Below are 6823 nucleotides of genomic sequence, written 5' to 3' on the forward strand. Positions count from 1 at the left end.
TCAGGATACGAGAATAACGAGGTCATTCATGAAGGAATTTCTTTGTCAATCCTTCCCTATTTAGAATTGATACAGACAATGATGGTATCGCAAATGTCTAATGCGTACTGTATGAATCTTCAAATAGCTCAAAAACTATTTAGTTTCCTCTACAATAATCTACCACTCAGTCAGGCAGTCAAGTTGCACACAACTGTAATTATTTACGTCCCGACTCGTGGGAAGAAGAAATTCACTTTTCAGTGTGGTTTAGGAGTTCCCTCGCCTTTTTTCAGCCATTACCAGAAAATGTATAATGATAATTTCAGCGGTAGCCTGTAAAATGTGAAAAATATCCTCATTCCTCTGAAATAAAGTTGACTGATCCTCTCTAGAAAGCGATTTATCACTGAATGAGGAGGTACCAGCGCCGAGCAAGAGCTCCGAAAGGCCTTATGAAGCATGAACGCATCATCTGTTTCCATTAGCCGTGGATGCTTTTACACATGATTGCAGTCTTCATTCGTTTTACTTTTTTTCATCATATGTATGTATGTATGCATGTGTGTGGGTGGGTTTGTGTATGTGTGTGCATGTGCGTGGAAGAGCCGCATCTTAATTCTTTTTATCTTCACCATTCTTCTGGACGCGTGTGGAATTTCCTGACTGGAATCTAATGGCCCATTTCTGAATCATATAAAGCATCAGGTTCGTTAATGAAGTGAAGGTCATGCATTAAATGAGAAGCGAGGGGAAAGTTTAATGTAGAGTATCTCCTCTTAAGCTACAGCATGGGCCACCCTTAACGGCTAGTTAATAAATACTATTAACAACCGGACGACGACCTCGCATGAAGTAATGCAGCAACACTTACTTATGGAAACAAAACGGGTACCGAACTGCACGCCTTACGTTCTGTTCACATTCCCTTCAGGTGGTACTGCACCCAACCTCGAAAGGCCATTGGTCTCTGGTTTTACTAGGCCTTCGATAGCCAATCAGGGCCTTCGAATACCCTAGGCAGCTTCCAACGGGTTTTGGAGGGGGAGAGAAGGGGGGTTAGGTACCACCATTTTTTTACTGTTAAATGTTTAAAGGGACTCACAACGAATCACAGCTTTAACTGCTCTCGGAATTTTCAATCAGTTAATGTACTATGTGCTGTCTTTGGTTAAAAAAGAAAGAAAGAAAGGAAGAAAAAATTAGCTTTGATGCTTGTAGTACATCAATTCGTCAAAATATCAAACTGCTTCAGCAATCGTGCAACTGGATTTGTTTTGCAACATCACAGATGAATGAGATTATAAGAAACCCAAATAGCGTAAAAGATATAAAAGCTGAGTTTTACTGTCGTTAAGCCAAGGAAATGTTATTTGCATACTGACTTATGAAGGTAGGACGCTATCTATCAGAAATCCACGAGAAAGTCAATGGGCAACCAAGGGTCAGTTATGATATACTAAAGACAATAAATCACTCTAGTTACGATGTATATACCTACTTATCATCGGTTTTCTAAAACGACTTCTCTGTAGTTTTAAAGTTATGTGACACAAAGTCATCGTTCCTCGTTCTTCGCCTGAGCCCCGATGTGACCCCTTGCATCAGATCAGGGAAGCACAGCCCCCTCTCAAGAGGGATTCAAAAGATTCTCAATCCCTTCATCGATCTTCATTTGTTTCACGTCAAAGCGCTGAACACCGGGAAGGCAAACAATCCCGCACAAAAAGTTGTCGGCCCTTCCCCTCTCTTCTCGTCTTTGTTCCTTTTTTCACCCTTTTCTCCCCTCTTCATTGATCTCCAGAGAGATTATTATTAACGTTTCCGAGGTTTTATTTCCGTCCGGTCTCATTTACGGCGAAGGATGATTGCCTTCATTCAAAATTGGCGACGTATTTTATATCGCAATATTAGCAACGATTACAAAGACTTATATTGTTTAAAGTATAACTTTTCAGTTTAAAAGATAATCAATTACAAATCACATATGAGGTAATTAGGATAATTAATTTACATTATTCTCGAGGGAAATATAAGACGCAGACTACGTAGGCTACAAAAGAAGAAAACAGCCATAGGTTTAAAAAAGTATGAGTGGGAACAAATACTATTATACAAATTGCTATATAGTATATAAAAAAAAAGTTACCCACTAATGGTATCGATTAACAACAACCTTCAATGAAGGGAAATTTTTTGCCACAACACAAAGCACATCTTTCATTTAGGTGAGTTCAAAACAAAGCAACCAGTAGATAAAAAAAAAAAATGGAAATGAAGATAATAAAATTGTCCCTGGTCGTGTTTATCCGGGCTTGATAGTGGTGGGCAATGTTACGGCGATGCTAAGATGGCGTCCATCCTTGATTAGCTGGTACCTCTCCCAAATTAAACCAGGTAACTGGTGTACGTTCTTCTTCCTACGAACATTAAAATACCTCTACATCAAAAACTCCAAATCAAGTTAATGACACCGATAATCAAGACCCCCGGAGCAGGGTCCCTAAAGAACTAAACCAGCTGGTCAGCCGGAGGTGACCCCTTGTCAGGTGGTCATTGGCATTACGGCAAAGGACCGTTGACAATAGTAATAATAATAATAATAATAATAATAATAATAATAATGATAATAATGATAATAATGATAATGATTTACACTACATAACCGAAAAAACCGTAGACAAGCAAAACGTGAGCTTAAAACATTCCCTGATTTAAGATATATATATATATATATATATATATATATATATATATATATATATATATGCATATGTATATATGTGTATATATATATATATATATATATATATATATATATATGTATATATATATATATATATATATATATATATATATGTGGTGTGTGTGTGTGTGTGTGTGTGTATGTATGTGTAATATTAATAATATATAGATAATATATATATATATATATATATATTATATATTATATATATACAAACTAATTTATAATATATAGGTGTGTGTGAATTTTTGTGTGGGTGTGTATATATATATATCTATCTATATATATATATATTATATATTCTATATATATATATCATATATTAGCTATATATATCCTACTATATATATATATATATATATGTATATATAAGAATTTAGAGTATAGAAATAAGACGTAAAAACGAGGCTTCAAGCAGTGAATAAAATAACACTGATAAATCACATAGTTTGAAGATCATTAACACTTACCGAGTGCTGAAACCCCAACGCCGCAATATTCATTAGACCGTTCGAAACTTCAACACGCATGAATATATACGATTTTCAAAGCACGTCTACATTAATCACCGACTCCAATCCTTCCTAACATTATTCGGATACATCCTCATTTCTGGTTCCCGAAGAAGGATGAAATGCCGGATGAGACTACCCGGTCATTCATCATCCGCCGCGTCCCATTCATCACTTACTAGTAATTTGCCTTCATCAGCGGTTGTTAGGTTCGGCCTTGTGAAGAGCAGCCAAGAATTTACCTGTGAGAAGTCTTCGGGAGATCTGCGGGGAGGAGGTCAGAACTTCGGACGATATCAAATGTTTATGGGAATAATGACGGTTCATAGATATTTTTTACCAGAGGCGTAACATATTCTATTCACGTACGTGCAAACTTCAACATACGTGTATGTTTGTATGTTATTCATGTATGTACATACATCAGGATATATATATATATATATATATATATATATATATATATATATATATATATATATATAATATATATATAGTGTGTGTGTATGTGTGTGTGTTTGTGTGTGTGCGTGTGTTCTTATGCATGTACATACATCATTATATATGTAATGTAATTCATGTATGTACATACTTCTGTATATTTGCGCATGTTATTCCTTTACGTACATACTCCACTACGTATATATTTGTGTATGAGTTTTCGAATTCTAGGCAGAGTAGGAGGAATAAATACACATATTTACTTTAGTATGTGGGCTATTCCAAGTGTAGAGTGAATGTTGTATTAAGGGGTTATTTGTCGTTCAATATTTAAAAGTATATAAATGTCATGCGTATAATGCATAAACTGACATTTGACCGACGGATATTAAACGGGACGAATATTTCACCACATGAACGTACGGTAGAAAGGTCATTTGATCTTTTTTGTCATGTTTACTGTATACATTTTATATACATTTCCTCTCTACAGTATACTCAATTAATCGGCATTAGTTTTTTTTTATAACTGCTTTTTAAGATGAACTTTGAATATTATAACTGTTTAGTATCACTTCTTGATAGAAAATCGTTACTGAGTACAAAATATAAGCTTGTGCGTATTTATCATTATCCAATCACTTAGAGTAATATATACTATATATCTATCTATCTATATATATATATATATATATATATATATATATATATATATCTATATATATATATATATATATGTGTGTGTGTGTGTGTGTGTGTGTGTGTGTGTGTGTGTGTGTATACACGTGTCCGTATGTGTGTATATAAGTGCATGTATATGTAAAAATAGACAAAGAATAAATATTAATATGTTTTAGAGAGATTCAGTCGTTTCGAGTTAAATAACCGCCCACAAAACAAAACAGGCATATCTCCACAAAGGAATGTTCTTAAAGTGCTATCTAAACAGAGAGAGAGAGAGAGAGAGAGAGAGAGAGAGAGAGAGAGAGAGAGAGAGAGAGAGAGACCCTATAGAAAATGAAGAAAACAAATACTAGCAAAACTTTCCTTAAAACATCACTCTTTGTCGCAATATTGGCTGAATGAATGCAACTTCTTTTACGTAAATTGAGTTAAGGAGGCTAACTCTAATACATGAAATGTACATTATACATTCCATTTATACATTTCATGACAATAGGGTCTATTTTTCAGGAAATATTACAGCTACCGATAACGACAACTTACTTTTATGGAATCAAGTATCAAAACATCCCTTTGAAGCGGATAAACGCTCTTAAAGCGGGACAATGGCAGCAGCAGCAGCCGGGCAGCAGTAGCGAGAGGCTGCGAACGAACGAACAAACATTTCCTCGCTGGCACTCAGTGCCACAAGCCCCTGTGGCCCAATGGATAAGGCATTGGCCTCCTAAGCCAAGGATTGTGGGTTCGAGTCCCACCAGGGGTTGCGGGTCATTCTTTTTATACTTCGAGTGCGGTTCAAAATGTCGAAACAAATGCCCTCACGAAATCTAGTTTAGAAAAAAATCGCCTTTTAGATGAGTTGTTAAATAAACTCGTTTGACTCTAATTCAGATCAAGGGAATTCTGCTGAAACTACTTGTTCCTAGATAGCTTCCCATGTAGGAAACAACGTAGAACGCGGAACTCTTTCTACCTCGAATGACGCAAATTATAAAAACGTTTGAACTTATATTCAGTTTATAAGTTATGGCCTAATGATCCTTTTAGGGTCAATTTCTTATTTATGGGAAACAAAAATTATGGTTTTCGTCTGAGTGATGGCTTCCTTTTTAGTTTCTAATAATTAACATATAAACAAATAAATTTAGCTTCTTCCTTTCTCTGTCAACGTCAACTAATGTGCACTGGATGCAACGGATAAGTCTACGTACGCATTTAAATATGAAATGTTTAAATGTTTTATGACTTTTGAATCGTTGACCAATATAAGCTAGAGGTGTTTCAGTTCATGATTATCAACATCCCAAGGTAGTAAGCAACATTTAAAAATTCTACTCAGAGAAAAATTACTTATTTTACATGTGATACCTGTAGTTTTATTGATAATGAAATAAACTTTCAATAACTATAAGTTCATGTTTGGATATATATACATACATATATATATATATATATATATATATATATATATATATATATATATATAGTATATATATTATATATATATATATATATATATATATATATATATATATATATATATAAAAGTATGACGCACTCACATCCACACATACACACAGACACACACACACACACACACACACACACACACACATATATATATATATATATATATATATATATATATATATATATATATATATATATATATATATATGTGTGTGTGTGTGTATATCTTTTATTCGAGAGAGAGAGAGAGAGAGAGATTGTAAATGTAATAGTCTGAGCTTAAGTACGGTTGCATATAAGAGAGATAATCATATTAGCTGTGGAAAGGATGTGACAATCAAAGTTCTTGATCACACTGCATCCTAAAAAAAAAAATTAAAAAAATTATGAGAGAGATAAACGTTGAACCTTAGCACAATTCATCACAACAAGGAAATGATATAACTAACAAGGTAAACAAGGGGAAAAATTCCAAAACTGTTTTACACTCAGTTGTAAGTTATGATAGAAAACAAGTTGAAATATCTTTATTGATATTTTATGGTTACATGAAAATTTAATATGAATAGCCACTCTTTGTTTCAGAGAACATTTTACAAAGCAGAACATGTATTAAACGGACGAGGCCATTTCCCAGGAGAAAAAACATCTCTAGTACATAATAAATGATACCAGAGTCCCTCTCTATAATGATTACCTTTGTTATAATCTTTTGCAGCCTCGGGAGGGTTAGGGCAATTGTCCAGTCATAGATGAATAATGTGGTGTATTACATTTAGACATAAAATTTTGAATTCCCCTTTTGTAAAATATTCATGTAAAACTGAAAATATGAATTGATACCAGAATGGGTTAATGAATGTCCAAGAAATATGAAATAATATTGCATCATATATGGTTATTTTGGAAAATGGTTGGTCTGAGAAAATTAATGTTACAGTTCAAACTTTAATGACGGTCTAATAGAAGACTCTTCTGTTGGCTTCTCAGA

At 33.9% G+C, this 6823-nt stretch overlaps 1 non-coding gene across 1 annotated transcript; it reads left to right on the forward strand.

Moving 5' to 3' along the window:
- The first annotated feature begins 5052 nt into the window (after nt 1-5052).
- Nucleotides 5053-5125, forward strand: Trnar-ccu (transfer RNA arginine (anticodon CCU)). Its single transcript has one exon. It is a non-coding gene; the product is annotated as a tRNA-Arg (tRNA).
- Nucleotides 5126-6823: the final 1698 nt, after the last annotated feature.

Source organism: Macrobrachium nipponense, chromosome 11 (genome assembly GCF_015104395.2).
Source record: "Macrobrachium nipponense isolate FS-2020 chromosome 11, ASM1510439v2, whole genome shotgun sequence".
NCBI classification, from domain to species: Eukaryota; Metazoa; Arthropoda; class Malacostraca; order Decapoda; family Palaemonidae; genus Macrobrachium; species Macrobrachium nipponense.